Raw genomic sequence first — 17,792 nt, forward strand, 5'->3', positions numbered from 1 at the left:
GTAAATAAAATATTGTTTAAGTCTAAAGTATTCAATATTTTGATTAGATTATTTTTTTAAGGAAAAATATTTAACGTGTATGTGCCGAATTTTTTTTAAAATAGTTTTTTATATTTGCAATGGAAGGGCAATTGTTTCATTTCACGTGGTACAGAAGCCAGTACATGGGTTACCATAGCTATATAAACAAGTAAAAACTGTGGAACAAGTTTTAAGCTCATTTTGGAAAAAACAAACAAACAAAAAAAACAGTTCTGTAGAAATGCATATTTGTATTTGTTTCTCTAATAAATCTGCAAATAGCTTTAAACACAAATTAGTTTTAATTATTTAAATTATGGGCTCTGTTAAGTAATTTAACACCTGTTTTGCCTTACATTTGTGAAAACATTGTCTCATGGAAATGAATAGAAGCTTATTGTGGAAATCAAGGTAGGTCTGCATTTATTTCAAAAGGTCAGGTATTTAGCATTTGAATATGTTTACCTCTGTGAAATGATTAAAGAATTTTTATAAAAACAACATTTCTTCCCTACCTCAGATTACATGAGTTTAGCCACTGCCCAAAACAATAAAGGACCTATTTGCATCTACTTTAATTCAGTATTAAATAAAAGAGCAGCAAATAAGTGAAATCATATGTTCAAATGCTTGATAATCAAAAGATTATTGGATACAGATAATCAGCTTCTTTACATTTAGCAATGAAAGAATATAGACTGTTCTGAACCACAGTGCCTCAATCTTCTTTAATGTGAGTGACACATTGATTAAAATTATATAAAAATACATATATTTCACATGAATTGTGACTTTATAATAATGAATGTTGAAATTGTTTTAGGATATCATACAGTCATCTGTTTCTGTTGTTAATGTAATGTCTCCATTTTCTAAAAGATGCTTTGTAGAGAATAGATGTACTAGAATAAATACTGATGTGTGGGTTTTTTGTTTTTTTTTTTTTTCTTTTAAGTTAGCATCTCTGCTCAAGCAGAATGACAACCTTTTGGTTAAGGATTCAGTTGAGTATTCCAACCCTATTGAACTTCAAGGAGAACTGAAATTACAATGAAGTCCTTGGATTTGACAATTTTTTAAATTGGTAAAATATCGTCCAAGATCTGGCTTATAAAAACTTTAACCATTTTCTAAGTATGTAGCTCATTGGCTTATCCCATTTTACAGCTCTTGAACAATGCTATTGTTTCTTGACAGTATTTTAGATAATAGCTAATGTATTATTTTTTCTTTAAAGGAGTTCTTGTAACCAAAATTTCCATACTTTTAATGTAATGTCATTTTTCTAAGTATTAAGATGGATCAAGTCCTTAGTAGATAAAGTAATGTATTAAAATATTTCAATATACTTAAAACATTTTGGATAGACTTGATAATTTGGTGGTATTTACATATTTCCTCTTTATTTTAGGAGATAAATGCTGAAAAAGGCTCTGATTAGAGGAAGCGCATAGACCTATAGCTTTGAAAAAGGCTCTGATTAGAGTAAGCTTGTAGACATATAGTGAATTTCTGTGCTGAAATTGTATTGTAAAATGAACCATTACTTTTCAGAGTCAAAGCATAGACAAGAATGCAATTATAATTTTTTAAAGTATTGGCATAGTACAAACTAACATCTCATTTTAAAAAATAAATCAAGCAAACTGTTTTGAATCTAATTGTTGTATTTTCAAAGCCTAATCATTATATTTCCAAAATATCTTAGGAAAAACATTCTCCAGTCAATTTTGTACAGAACATATTTTGTGGGGTTCAAGTCTCTAGTAAAAAGCATTTGCTAATAAGTTCACCACTTAGGATACACAACTTTTAAATATCTTTCATGTTTCAATATTGCATCAAGATTGTGTGAGGAATTTTTTGGTTTTGGTTTGCTTTTGATTTGGAAAAGGGGATGTTTTCACACAGGTAGATAGAAAGAGTAGAGGTAATTATCAGGACTATTTGCATTCAAACTACTGTTTGTATAAAAAATGGTTCAGAACGCCAAATGGTTCAGAATGCTCTATTACTACTTTCGATTATTAGATTTTCTCATTACTTTGCCAGTAGAGGGAAGACCTCTAAGATTGAACTTCCTATGAAGTTTGACTTTATGAATTCCAGAAAATGTTATTTCTGTATGCACTACAAAGGCTTAATCTAAATTAGACAACTTTTAAAAGTTCAGTTTTTATCTTCAAATTCATAAAACTGATTTGTAGTTCCAGAAGATATCTAAATAGAATAATTGTCCATTGTCTTAAGAATATGCTTATAATTTCAAAGCTCTAAATAATTACCAATGCAATTATTGCTGAACATAAAAATTCCCATGTTCAGCAAACTTTCTAAATCTTTTATTTGGATATAAAAAAATTATCTTGTAATCTGCCCCATTTAGGATCTATTTTATTTAAGGCCATTTAATAGAATAGTTTAAACAAAATTATACACCTTGTTATTGTTTAGTTGGCATCTCAGTTTGTTTTTAGTTTATGCATCAGCTTTTATGTATTTTTAAATTATTTTTCTTTAGATATTAAAAATATTTGAAGGTTTTATAGACTGGTAGTAATAACAGATTTTCTCTCTTTTTAAAACTTTCAGGAAAGAATTCTGTATACTGGTAGAGCCAATCATTATCAATATGGTAAAAAATTCTTATGTACAAACTTTGAATTAGTTTAGCATAGTTTTCATGTGGATTTATTCATTGTGAACAAAATCGATATTCTTAATACCTAGCTTGCACAAAAAGGGAAGAAACATGATAGTACAAGAAGGCAAAGTACTGGAGAATCAGTCTTTCCAAGAGTGACAGGAAAACCAAGTCAAAGAGACCTGAGCCAATTAGCATACCTCATTATGAGACCCTGACATTGCTTAGGTATACCGAGATTGATGACAGAATAACATTCTCTCTTGTGCATTTTCATATTTAGTGAGTTTATCATACCTTGAGTGTGTTTTCAAATCAATACTATCATTTGTGGGTCTCCTATGACCAGACTAAAGTACCAATAAAGTCAAATATGGAATGTAATGATACTACAAAAACATATTATTACATTATGTTGGTGATTCTGCCCTGGTATCTTCCTTATGCCAAACAGATTTACATACATTTTTTAGTGATTTTCTTTATTTTTCATTTATACCTTTCATTTATATCTCTTTTTATCCTGACATGAAGATCAGGGAGAGACTTTTACCAATTTTTAAATATTAAGCATAGTATCATATATACCCAAGGACACAAAATTGGTAATAAAATAAAAAGTGAAGATTACAAAATCCCTATTTTTCTGAATCATAGGTCTTAACACTCAATTGAGATCATGTATTCTATACACTGATGCTAATTTTGAACTGAGAGTAAATTATTTTCACCAACAATTAGAATGTCATCACTTGTCTGTGGTTAAAAAAAAAAAATAAAGACAGTATAATTAAGATGATCATTCCTCTTTTTTATATCACTTCCAATGTTTGGGAAAAGCAAAGTTACAGTTATAATGTTATAATATTCATTATAATATTTTCCTTCTTATTAGCAGAAGCTTTAATGCCATTAACCTTAATTAAGTATATTTTAAAAGTTGAACTTCTCAAATTAAGTTTTTATAGGGATTTTTTAAATACAAAAGTAGACAAATTTTCTCTCAAGTAATATTAAGAAAAATATTTCGAGCTGGCTGGTTAGCTCAGTTGGTTAGAGCACAGTGTTATGACACCAGACCAAGAGTTCGGATCTCCATATGGGCCAGCTGCCAAAAAAAAAAAAAAAAGAAAGAAAAGTATTTTCACAGATGATTCCCTAATATGTGATGAGATTAAAATAACTAATATTTATATTATATTCTGCCATATGCAGAATGTACTTTTACTGGTTAATTCTCACAATATTATAAGGTGTGGGTACTAATTTTATCCCTCTTCTACAGAAAATGAAATAATATACAACTGCTGAGTCTCAAGACACTGAGATAAAATTAATAAACTGATGATTTATAACTTTATTGAGAATACAAAGATTTCTACTTTTTAAATTGAAATGATAAAAGGAAAAACTGCATTAGACTTTTTTAAATAGTAAGCAACTTTAATGCAAGTTAAGTGGTTTTGTTTCCAAAAAGTTAAAATAGTCTGAAGCTTTCAGAATCATAGCTATCACACAAAGCAAAGTACACTAGTAAGCATGTTACCAGTTAAATTGTACCTTTAGGCCTATCCCAGTGCATGTTGCCTTTTAAGAGATGCCTTGAAAGTGGAGAAATAAAACCATAACTTTTATGAGAAGAACTAAAGTATTTATGGGCATAAACATGTTCAAGTAATTGGAATAAGGGATATATAGAATTACTTGAAATAAATGTGTTATCTCCTCATCTGTCCAATGCATTAGTTGTGTGGCCCTAGAGAAAATTCATTTTATTTCATTTTGAGTGCTCATAAGATGCGATGGATGTACTACATGGTTTTAAAGCTGTTGCCAAGTGCTATTTTTGTTCAATTTTGCTCTTAGAAGTTAATAAAAGTTTTGCCTCTTGACAGTTATTTTTTTTTCATTTAAAAAATATGCATTTCTCAAACTATCAAAGAATATACACGATATAGAGAAATGAAATGGTGAAAAGTTTGAAAATATTTACGTGGATAATTTATCTTCTAACCTGTGAAAAAGAAAAGTGAGTTAATAACACATATTCAGAAAGTGTTTAAAATTTATTTAAGAAATGTACATTTTAAAACCAAAACAAAATTAAGAAATCCACATCAGTTTTAAATTGAATGAATAGAAACATACTTGGAAAATTAAAGGCTCCCATATAGAGGTTATGTAATAGAGGATGCTAATAAACACATTGTGTCTTGACAATTCTTTGGGGGATCTAAATTTTAAAGCATTCATAAGAGGCATGTTGATATATTTTTTTAATTTATTAATCCTAAAGTATACTAAATTATAAATATTGTTGTATATAGAGAATTATCAAAATATAATTGTGTTCTTATAAATCAAAAAATTATGTTATAAAAAGTTCAGAAAGGGCCGGCCCAGTGGCGCACTGGATAAGTGCGCCGCTTGGGAAGCACGGCGGCGCTCCCGTCCGAGGGTTCGGATCCCACATACAGACCGGTTCCCGCTCACTGGCTGAGTGAGGCGTGGGGGCAGCGCCGAGGGTTGCGATCCCGTTGCCGGTCCCCGGTCCGGTGCGGGGGCAACACTGAGGGTTGCGATCCGTTGCCGGACACGGAAAAAGACAAAAGACAAAAAAAAAAAAAAGTTCAGAAATGATGTTTTATGAGAGACCAGTTTTAAAGTATGAGTAAGATCTAAAGGAATTTTTTTGAGGGTTGCGATCCGTTGCCGGACACGGAAAAAGACAAAAGACAAAAAAAAAAAAAGTTCAGAAATGATGTTTTATGAGAGACCAGTTTTAAAGTATGAGTAAGATCTAAAGGAATTTTTTTTTTAATTCTTTTTTTTTTTCCTTTTTGTCTTTTTTCGTGTCCGGCAACGGATCGCAACCCTCAGTGTCGCGCCCATACCGGACCGGGACCGGCAACGGGATCACAAACCTCGGCGCTGCGCCCGCACCTCGCTCAGCCAGTGAGCGGGAACTGGTCTGTATGTGGGATCCGAACCCTCGGCGGGAGCGCCACTGCGCTCCCAAGTGGCGCACTGTAGCAGTGTGCCACCGGGCCGGCCCTAAAAATTCTGCTATAATAATTCTTTGCCTATCATTTTATATTCTTCCTCTTTCTGAGAGGCAGGAAAATTAAAAAAAACATGCGGGCAATCTCTGTATCTGAAGTAAATTGATCGTTATACAGTTTATAGGGTTTTTCTTTCAGTCTCCTTAGTGATCAAATGCACTCTTTTATACTTTATCTTTTACTTATTTGATTAGCAAAATAGTTGTGAGTAAATTATCGTTATCATATCCAATTTGATCATCACATTTAACATATTCAGAGATTCTTTGTAGAATAATTTAAGTCTTGGAAGAGGCTCAATTGTTTTAAAGGGATTATTTTTATCACACCTTTCTTATACTGTTCTTTTTTTTAAAATTTCCAAAAATATATTATTAAAGGGAAAAATATATTAAAGGGAAAATTATTTTGTCAAAGTATGTCATTTTCTAATTGGGAAGAATATCCTTTGCATTTTCATTATTAATAATATATTTCATTTTTGTTTTTATAGGTCTTCAGGAAAAGCAAAAATGCATAATCAGTGAAAATAATCTTTATGAAAATATTCTGCTTGCCTTACATTTTAGAGTCATATCAAAAATAAGGATTTGTGTGGCCATTCCATATTAGAATTATTCTTTTCTCTTAAATAGTAACTAGCAGTCAGTAAAATGTCCCAGCAGGAAAAATATAATTATTTTAATCTCAAGTATTTTAAAATTGTCTCCAAATGAAGAAAGATATAAATTATCTGATTTTATTAGATTTTCTAATTTTTATTCTACCCTAAGGCAGAATCTAGGCTGTCCTAAGCAAGAAATATATTATGTCTGGCCTAAAATGGATTGCAGTGAATTCTCTAAAATAAATGATAATTCAAAATGAAGCATGATAAGAATTTAAGAGTTATAGATATAATTTCTATAATCTATAATCTCAAAATAAAAGCATCAACTGCCAGGGTGCTTATTTTCATAACTAGAAAATTTGTGACTCCTCTTAAGAAGTTATGTTTATTATCAGAAATTTAACTAAACATTAGTTAGAGAATATAAATCCCACATACCCAGCATGATACAGAGGAGAAGTGGGTCCTGAAGTAGACAAATACGCATTTGAATCTGTTTCATTCCTACTGTTACTGAACATTTTGCAGACTCAAATATCCTGCATAGAATATGGGGATCACGATTACCTAAGCATATAAGAATTAAATTAGGTCATATTTGTTATAAATATACATAAATTTTAGCCCCTAAACTCAGCCTTAAGGAGGCAAGAGGTTTTCAAAAAATATCACTTGCCTTTAAAAATTAGAGACAAATTTATAAATTATATTGAACAAGAGCCTAATAAAGTTTGTGAATACACTTTGCAAAATATATGCACATAATGTAAACTAAGATATAGCCCTAAATTTGAAAAAAAAAAAAAGATTTCATAGAGAAATGCCTACATATAATACAAAAACAAAATAGGCATTAAATAAATATTTCGTCATAGCCATTTACTTATTACAGCTCCATATGGTGATCCCATAAAGTTATTACAGTAGATTTTTATTAAATAATCAATAGGATTCCTTATATCAACTAAAAACAAATGGCAACAATTTCCTAAGTTAATTGCAGTAGAAAAAATGATTATATATAAAGTTATGTTATTACTTTAATCTTGGTTTATTAGTTAATAAAATGAAAATTATAATCACAGGTACAGGAAGGTCTTTATGAACACTCATGGAAAAGACTTTTTAAATATATTTTCCTGTGTCCATAAACTTCAATGAGTGGATGGGAAAAAAGAAAACTTGTAATTTTCTAAAGATTAATAACAGAAAAACTTGCAGTAAATTTAAAAACCTGCTGAAATTAAGTGAATATCTGGCAATTAATTGTTTTTATTTGAGACAATAAGTTCAGTGAACTGACAACAAGTTCATCAGATTGCCCATTAACTAGTCATGTTTCAATTTAAATCTTTCATAAACTTCTCCAAAAGAACCTGCTGCTTCACATAAATAAGAGTATATAGAGTGAGGAACTGAAAATTCATCAATAATTGTACTATATTGAATATTAATAAAATCTAGTATCAGCAATTTATTTTTTGTTTTTAAGTACTTAGTGTTTTATATTTCAAATAAATAATTTCCCTCTAAACTCGTTTTTAGTTGTTAATATAAAATAAAAACTACAGAAATTTGTATTTTAAAAGCCTAGTGCTCGTGCATTATTAAAAGAAAAGGGAACTTTGATTTGAAAATTCTAAAAGTAATAAATATCTACTTCTAAGAATCTTGAAAACTTAATGAAAATGTTCTGAGGTATGTCGGTATTTCTTAAGGGAAGAATTGTAGGATATGAAATATATGTTCAGATCATTTAAGGATTGCAAATAATCAAAGATAAGTTTATACAATATGAGAAATGAGAGAGGACATTTTAGAAGTTTTCACGGGTTGCATTTTGTGAAATAATTTTAGCCATACTACATTCCATAGAGTATATTTTACTGCTCACATAGCTAATTTACGGTTTGAATAATTCAGCAGATCCCAACACTTTTACAATATGATTATAATTGTACCTTGAACTTTTCAATGTGCTTTGATACAGCATCAATTTTTATTTTATTCTTCACAACAACTCCTTGGAAATGGCAGAACGAGTATCAAATTTAATGCTGTTTTCTTAAGCCATGATAATGATTTACCCAATTTCAATATTAGGGAAAAGGGCAAGGTTTACTCATCGTAGGAATTTTAACGCACACCACATTGTATCGTTGATGTATTCACAATGTATACATTTACTCATCGTAGGAATTTTAACGCACACCACATTGTATCGTTGATGTATTCACAATGTAGTTCTTGGGCAATTAAAGACCTCATATTAGAATTAAAAAGTGTGGTCAGGATTTCTTCACTAGGATAAAAACAAAAAATGAAAAGTAACTTGAACAATCCAACAGGAAAAATTGGTACTACAATTAATATTAAGTGGGCCTATGAGTCCTCAAAATATTTGCCATTTTAGCAATAGCTGTTGGTTGTAGAATATTTAAAACTCTAATGAGAATATATCTTTTAAAGATTCATTCCTCTACCTAATTTGAACAATCAATACCTTTGCTGAAATTGACTTTCAAGCTTAGCTCCCATATTGGACTAAGAAGCAATCATCATTATGCATATGTATATTTCATATAAGGCAAAAATTTAAAACATGGTTCAATGCTTTTTTCTGCTAAAATATGTTTAATTTTATGGGCATAATGTATTACTGGTTTCATAGAAATCTGATTACAAAATCTTACATGGTCTGAAGATGTTTTCGAAAGGCATACAAAGTGGAAACTCAAGGACACAATTGCTTTTTCACTCTGGGCAAGAGATACATACCATAAAAGGATATATTTAAACACTGTGTAGAGGTTAACCAAAGTGAAGTTCAGTGTACACAAAAGCCTAGCTTCCCACGATAAAAGCATATGTGCTGCTGTTAAAATGTTTTCTAAGACCAATCATATTGGAAAAGATGCAAATACTAGAAACAGGAAAAAACAAGTTGTATATCTAAACAAGCTAATACATTATTAATAACTTGATATTTGAAACTAACAGGATTTTAATAATTAAGTAATTTTTCATTCTCATTAAATTGAAATATTAACAATAGTGATCTCAGAAAATTTTTCTTGCTATGATCTTGAAAGAATTAAATTGAATATTTTGATTAATGTTGAAAATACACTATTTTTCAAATGGTAAGAAAGGTTCTCTGAATTTGAAACTAAATAAAGATGCAGTTATTAGGGGGAAAAAGGAAATGAATCATTCTCAAATTGAACTATGAAGCCTAGTTTATTTGTGCTTATTACTATTTCTGGTGTGTAATAAGCAATGGTAATCATCTTAATTGTTTTGATAGACTATTATATTCATTAAGAAGATAGGGAAAGAAAATGAATATTCTACAACTTAGATATTTAACGTCAACACTTTAAAATTATGTCTTAATGGCATGAATTTTAATATAGTGACCAACTCTTATTACCAACAAAAATAGTTCTGAGAACAAGGTATTTTCAAAACGTGAATTACATGATAAAATATGGAATTCTAAACAGACTATAATAAGTGCTATAAAAGTGAATTACAGGTAGTAATCCTAAATAAAGACATTTTTTCAGAGATGTTCAATAGTCTATAGAATTCACTGAGTGTCATAGGATTGTCATACCAAGCATTTCTTTAGGAACTATGAAGGGAAAACATATATTTTTTAACTCTCCTGAAGTTTTAACCATGATTTTAAAAAGGGGAAGAAGCGAATTTGATGTTTTTGGAAGAATCCTTTCTTCATAATTCAGAACCCTTTTCTTTCTTGGTCTTTGAATGTTTACAATGAAAATTTTCAATGTGAAGTTTAGAGACCCATTCTTTGATTCATCAAAAATATATTTTTTACATGTAAGGCTTAAGAAGTTAATATCATTTCAATCCAAAGATCTATATTTCCTAGTCCAATTAGGGATTTTTTTTTTATTTTTATTGGCCAAATGTATTCAAATTATATGTCAAGTTCATTTCTATAAATCATAAGGAAACACCTTTAGTTACATTGATAAAAAAGAAAAACCATAGCATAAAAATGCACGTTAAAAGAATGACCCAACTCTTTCTTGCTGTCTAGTTTTTCTAACTTTTCAGTCTGAAAATTATGTGAACATTCATTAGGGAAAATTATATATGTATGTAAAATATGAAACATGGGCCAGGCCTATTGGGAGAAACTAGCTCTACACTGTGCGGGCAGTGAGAAGGCTGAAGATGGTTCTGTGGGATGCACAGAACAAAGATGAAGATGAAATATCAACTTACATTTGCATTTTGCTATATAGTGCAAAGTTCAAAACACTCATTATTTGATTTCTTATAATTCCCCTTTAAAACAGCAAAATACACTTAAATTCAATGATATGAAATTTAAAAATATATATCACATATCATAGATCATTTATACATTAAACAAAAGAATGAATATTATACTTTCAAAATTTAGCCCATAAATTTGTTTCCTTAAAATATGCTATCAGTTTTTAAACTGTTTTTAGAAAAGTCCGTACAGAAAAGAATCTTGAATTAGGAAAGAGTAGAATTTTCTTTTGTTTAATAATATGCCTTGACTTGTACTATTGAACCTAAAATATCAGAGAAACAAAATTAACGGATAAGAATGCTTTATGTAGACCAGTCTCTTCTCTTAGTATAAAGACCAAATAAAGTATCTGAAAAGCAAATGCACATAATCACATATATCTCATCCTTCTGCCAACATTTAAGTTTGAATAGGGATGAGTATTGATGAAATTCAAGGGCTAATAAGTAACCGTGTTTTACTTTTATTATCCCAAAACTTAAAACAGACAGTATTTCTCCTTACCTATTCACAAATTTCATTTCTAGTGTGATAAATTTATCTCAGGTTCTAAATCTTTCAGCACAAACCAAGAAAGATAACAAAAATACAAACTAAAAAAAAAATTGGTTTTTGCCACTTTTCTCTTTTATAAAATGTCATAAATTTTACTTTGACTTTGAAATGAAAAGTACAAAAATTACAATTTTCTTTTGTTTAATAATATGCCTTATGTAATATGTGTACATTCATAATGTGAATATCAACTAATTTAAAATATACTGATCCCTATACATGCCCCAACACTATAGTATATACTAGTAGTATCTTTCAAGAATAATTTTTCTTATATTTTTAAAAAGGCAAAAGAAAGTCTTATTTTAAATATGAATCTTCATATTTTCTCTAAAGTTGTGACAGCATATATGCTGAATAACTGACAAGGCCACATCTATGAGGGTCACTTAGCTTTTAGTGTCAGTGTGTAAGAATATGCCACATAATACAGTGATAATGGCAATAATAATATTTAAATGTGTAATACGTTAAATTTTTAACCTGTTTGATGCCTATACCCAGACCAGCAGCTCTCAGAAATAATCTGAATCTGAGAAGGTAAGTTAAAATGTGCTTGGATTACATTCTTTATGTTCTAAACTATAATTAGTTATAGAGACCTGATTTTCAAATAATGAGAAAATATCCACCATTGGTATGATCAAATTTTAAATGACTATTTGATATATATTTTCAAAGAAGTAAATTAAGACAGAGACGATGGAAAACTTACACTGTGTAGCACCCATTGTGGAATCTTACATTGAATATCTACGTAGGATTTTTTTTTTTTTTTTTTTCATTAAACAAGCCCAGGTTTGAGGAACTTTCAGCTGACTCTGAGAAGTATGGCTGGAGGCCTGGCTCCCCCGCTTTTTTCTTTCCAACTTGGTTTTAAATGATCATTTCTGCTGAACTGATCAATACGGTGAAGAATAACAGGATGTAATCCCCTGGTTGAACCTATAAAACAGGTTCCTGATCAAATCTATAGTTAAATCTTTTCTCATAGTTCTTTTTTGTGGTGGGGGGAGGAGATACCAAAGGTTGCTTACTATTAACAGCCTGTAAAATGACCACATTAAAATTAAATAATACTGCAAAATACAAAACTCCTGCCTTCTATAGGTGTTGCTTGCAGTCTTCATCATACACCAACTGATATGGTGGTTCCATTCCTAAGTACGAGTATGTTCAAATACCTTATCATACTGCGTGAATATACAATTGTGATATTCATGTTCACATATTTCTCAACAACATCCTTATTGATGAGGAGTGAATATAAGCATAAGAAATGGCTGGGTCAAACACTGCTGACTTGATGGCAGTATCGAATCAGTGCACAACTATGATGGTAAGTTTTTATGCTAAAATTCTTAAAACACAAAGGGCACAAAAGGCCCAATATTAAAAAATCTCCTTTCAGGAGTAGACTGTGAAATTCTGATTCGACAAATTATGTGGGCGTCCACATTCAGATTTACAAGACATCAACCCCCAAAAGCATGACACCACCCACACTTAAGTACTATTCCCTAAACTGCTCCTTCAGGCTAGAATTAAGTGCTAGAATTAAGTATCAAGTTGAGATCCTCATACTAAAAAGAAAATGAGCATATGTTTTATTCCTGAAACAAAGGCTTGTATTTTTCTCATATTAAATGCTATCTTCCAGTTTTGAAAAAAACCTTAATAATTCAAGAAGTATTCCATAGTCCCTTAAGAAAGAGTCTGAAATTTCAACAAAAGAAGTTGCATTTTAAAAGGCTCATATGTTTAAAATCCTTCTAAAGAGAGGACAGTTACAAAACTAAATAAGAAAAACAATTATCAGCAAATGAGATCCTTTTTTCCTACCTGATAGAATATTCCAGTGGTGAAGCTGGAAAATAAAACAGTATAAAGGAATAGAAAGTAACATGGAACAGAGATGGAGAGAGGTAACTTTAGACAGGAGAGTTAGGCAAGACCACTTGAAGAAGGCAAGACCTTCTTTACAGGGTCATTCAATCTGTCTTGTGAGTTACGAAGAGACGTAGGTGGTTATTTCCTATCTGTAGATGAGGACAGAAATGCATTGCAGAAATTGGTCATTTTGTCTGTGATTTTCATTCTTTAATTCAGTAAACATTACATGCCTACAATATGCTAAGATTTCAACAAGCCTTGGGTTTATTAGTAATAATTTATATTACTAAAAAGAAACATCTTTTACTTTGGAGGAAACATAAAAGGAGACCAAGGATTATAGTATTCTATGGTACTTGATATAATAGAAGTTTCCTATAGACAAATTACAAAATGAGTAGGAAGATTCAAAGGAGGTAACACTAGAATACTAATAAATGGGAAAGTGATCAGGAAAAGTAAGCTGGTAATTTTTTTTTTTTTTTTTTTTTTTTTTTTGCAAGTTAGTGATCATGACAAATACATGACAGAGTTGTGACTGGAAATCATACCTGCTGATCCTAAGCCAAATTTGCTTTCAGTAATCCATACCACTTCTATAAATCTAATTGAGGAGAAGTTTGTTCTGATACAATGTTTCTATAAAAAGGAACCTGTTTTTTTATACTCATTAAAGCACGTTATAATCCAGAAAAGACATGATTGAAGAAGAGTCTAAAAAGAAAAAATCTGCATTTAGTGTTTTTATGTTCAAAGATCAGAGTTAAAAAAGAGAAAATTCATGAATATTAATATATAAACCCCATACATTAAGATAATTTCACAATCATCCTTTAAAATGGCCCAAACTGTGTGGTACTATCCTCCAGGAGTCTTGAAATGCAGATACACATTGAAAGGGGTAGCTGCGTTTTCTAAAGCTAGACAGAGCAGGGATGGCTGCCACACATTGAGGCAGACAGTAATAATCTGATTATACTTTAAGAAGAAATGTTCTACTTTCAAAAGCCAACAACAGCATAATGCATCAGCTGCAACACTGAACTATCAGACATAGACTCAAGGCTAGCAGGGACCTTGAGTGAGTTTATCTTATCAGTATGCTGAGTAGGCAGAGGCCTTGGGTGAGTATGAATTAGAGTTGACATTCTACTGACCCAAAATAGACATTCCCCTTGTTTTCATTACCACAGTCCCCCCACATAACATACTCTTCGGTAGGTTAATAACAAATGGGAGGTCTCTGTTAAAATGCAAGTTTATTGGAAAAGGCTCACGAAGCCTTCATCACCTTTATGCAAATTAATTTACCCTATTGAGCCTAATTACAGCAGAGATTTGAATAGATATAATCTGAAAAAGGATTTAAACCAAGAGAAAGAGCCAAAAAGTATATAAGGACACTAACTCCAAAACAAAGGCCTCACAGAAGAATACAGAATGTTGGTCTGGTGATACCTGATTATATCTGATTGGGGAAGTGTGTGGAAGGAGGTCACTGGAAAAATGGCAGTGAAAAAAATATCAGAAGCCCCTTCTTCAAAAAGTGCTCTATTCTTAATTCACTTCCTCTTTTCCAAATCTTTTCACCATCCACCTCTTTCACTCTGTACTTTCTATTTACAAATTCCTGTTCTGACTGATCTGTCTCTTTCCATTCTCTTCAGTCACAAGTGTTGCCAGTGAGGAAACCCAACTCCAAGTGTGGGTCTTGTATCAGAACTCAGCTGAACATCATGACTGGCAAAGAATGCCGGTTGCCAGACAGAAACCTAGCCAGGTAATCACACTACCTATAATGAACCTTCACCTGAGGCTTTAGTGATAGATCTGGCCCCACATAGGAAGCCATCACAGTGAGGTGGAGGAAAGAAACGATGTTAAACAGTGGTAGAGTGACAACATAATTTATTGTCCATAATGTACAGCTCCTTTCACAAGTCAGGGGTACACTGTCAATAACTAACAACTGCACAAAACACATATGTGAGATTTCCCAAACAAACTGGAAGGTATGGTCACATTAGCTAGTAGCTACTAAGAATCAGCTTTGCCTCACACTTGGTGACAATATAGGCAGCCAAAAGTGATGGCCCAAGAGTATAAAACAGCATGGAGGACAAGGAAGAGAACTGAAGGAATGCCTGTTCTTCATTGTGTAGACAACAGTTGGCCTTCCTGAAGACAGTTCAGTATTTCATAATAGTATAAAGATTTGAACAAATAAGTATTGAAAATACTGATAAGAAGATATGACTACTGCATAAGAACATCCCCAACTGTAAAAACTGTCAGGTTCTGGCTTTTAAAAATTAAGTTATTGTTTGATAGATAAGTCCTAAATTAAGGAACTCCCTTCTACCATACATTTGGCTCAAATTGCAATGAACATTCATATTTGGGGATAAAAGGAAATTGGGTCAGAATTCTACTGTGTTTTGTTTTACTGCATTCCTGTTGCTTTTGGAACAGTTAATGAGGAAACCCTGTGGGAAAATATATCCTTACCCCCACTGAGTTACAACCATACTTGTGATGGTGATAATCCCTAAGAAATTTACTCATAGTGATAAGTTTGCACACAGCCTCCAGAGTCTAGGCCAAATTTCCAGAACATGAGGGCCAGTGGTTCTGGCTGCCTTTTTCAGCTACCTTAGGTCCATCATTTCCAGTGATACACCCAATATTTCTTCTAGCACGTATCTCTGGAATATCTTGTGAGTGAACTGACTTTCATTTTTGTTTTAGTCCTACCACCCACCTTTATTTATTTGCTTACTTAACTTGTCTTTAAATGACGTATTTAAAAAAAAAAAAACTTCACCAGCATTACAATGTAATTTATGAAACTTTCAAAGACGTTTTCTTATCAAAACTGGCTAATAATTTGGAACTAAAGTCCTAGTAGAAAGAAAAAACGGTGGGGGGAGAGGGAGATTTAGCTTGGAGAAGAAATGGCTGACAATAATGCAGTAACCAGCTCTAACTTTAGAAAGGCAATGGCTCGAGAATTACTAAGCAATTATATTCTATTTCTACTAGAATGAAAAAAGTTAGAATAGACTTAAATTTTAAAAAGAAGTTTCCAGATCGAGGGAACTGATTCATTGTCAGAAATATACAATATTCTAATATTCTATCATGAGTGACCTCTAAGAATATTTTAAGACATGGCAGTCATACTCATATTTTCTTTCGAGTTTTCATAAGAACAGATTTTCCATGGCAGCAAAATGTAGTGGCCTTCTACATTTTATTCCCAAGCAGATTTTCTAGCATGTTGATAAATTTTCAAAGTCTCCTCATATTGAATTTATTTCAAAATTTAAAAATTTAAGCATCTGCAAGAGGTCACTTTCAAACAGGTTTTCTTCTAAAGGACTGTTTACAGCCATCAGTGTCTGGATCAACAAAATCTAATAAACACCTAATATAGCAACATTTTTCCTTAAACGCAACAGCCATGTCTCTGAGTCTCGAATGTGGTGACTGCTCTTTTAATATTTGATGAGCAAAGTCATAAGCAATGAGAAGATGTACCCAGGAAGGAGAAGACAAGATATTTATTCTAGGAGAGATTAGAATCCATTATGTAGTTAGCAACCTTGGATTAAGTTTATACAGATGAGGATACTCTACAGATGACATTTATTGCTGTCTTACACCTCTTACTACAATAATTCATTTATATTCACAGCAAATCCTCTGCTTAAAGCTTAAATAATCCTAAAATCAGGTATGACTGTGGTTTTCTATAGAAGTCAGAGTTAAAAGAGGTTTTTTAATGTTCTAATTATATAATCTTAAGATTCTTGGCAAACACCAAAGAAGAATTTCAGGCTCACTATTCTACCATTGCTAATAAGTATACTCTAAATCTGTCCCATAAAGGTCTCTAAGTTATCATTTTTCTGTTAAAGAACTTCTTAATTAGAAAAAGTATATAATGACATGGATTCATAGAATTTTAGAATTAGAAAGGAGCATTTAAAAACATATTGTGAGAAGAACAGATGTTGAGGGAGTGAATGACCTTCATAGATGAGGAAACTGATAACAGGTTGAGATTACATAATTTGCCCAAGATGATAGGACTTGTTATAGAAGCAAAATAAAGGTAGATTTTCATTAGAATAGTGGCTGATACATAATCTGGCGGTTCTTCCTATGATACCACTTTGTCCAAACTTGAGTTTCAGATTCTGTAGAACTTGGGTCATAGAACTGGGAAAAAATTCAGGACTGCCTCTTCTTTTATGTCTCTGGGAGAAGTCATCTAACTTTTGATTTATTTTAAAATGAGAAATAATATATACAATCCAGCAACCTCTCGAGATATTACTAAAATAAGTGAGATAGAACTAGATATATGTAATTCATAATAATGGTAAGGAGGTCAGGGAGATAAAACAATCTTGTGTAAAGTTGTGCTTGCCTTCTGTAACATGATGCATTTCCTGTACACTGAATTTAGGATGATAATGTTTTCTTGCAACTGATAGTAATAGAGCCCAGGAAGGCAGGCAGCAATCAAACTGCTGCTACAAACAATTCAAAGAGTGGTCAAGACATGCAGATCTTTGAAAGAGTGAACAGGATGCTTCTGAATGTGCTTTTCAATGAACTCCAAGGCACTGACATTGTGAGTAGTAACTCCAGGTACCTGTAGGACCAATGCACAAAGGTAGA

The 17,792-nt window shown here is 31.6% G+C and overlaps 1 protein-coding gene across 1 annotated transcript in view; it reads left to right on the forward strand.

Annotated features, from left to right (window-relative positions):
• The window catches only part of NOVA1 (neuro-oncological ventral antigen 1), a 34,526-nt gene extending 34,496 nt beyond the window's left edge, over positions 1–30 (forward strand). Inside the window, exon 3 of the mRNA XM_008585663.1 lies at positions 1–30. This exon is cut by the window's left edge and continues 5,628 nt beyond it. The gene's annotated coding sequence lies outside the window, so the exon portion shown is untranslated.
• The last annotated feature ends 17,762 nt before the right edge of the window (positions 31–17,792 follow it).

This window comes from Galeopterus variegatus, unplaced genomic scaffold, assembly GCF_000696425.1.
Source record: "Galeopterus variegatus unplaced genomic scaffold, G_variegatus-3.0.2 Scaffold3659, whole genome shotgun sequence".
NCBI lineage: Eukaryota > Metazoa > Chordata > Mammalia > Dermoptera > Cynocephalidae > Galeopterus > Galeopterus variegatus.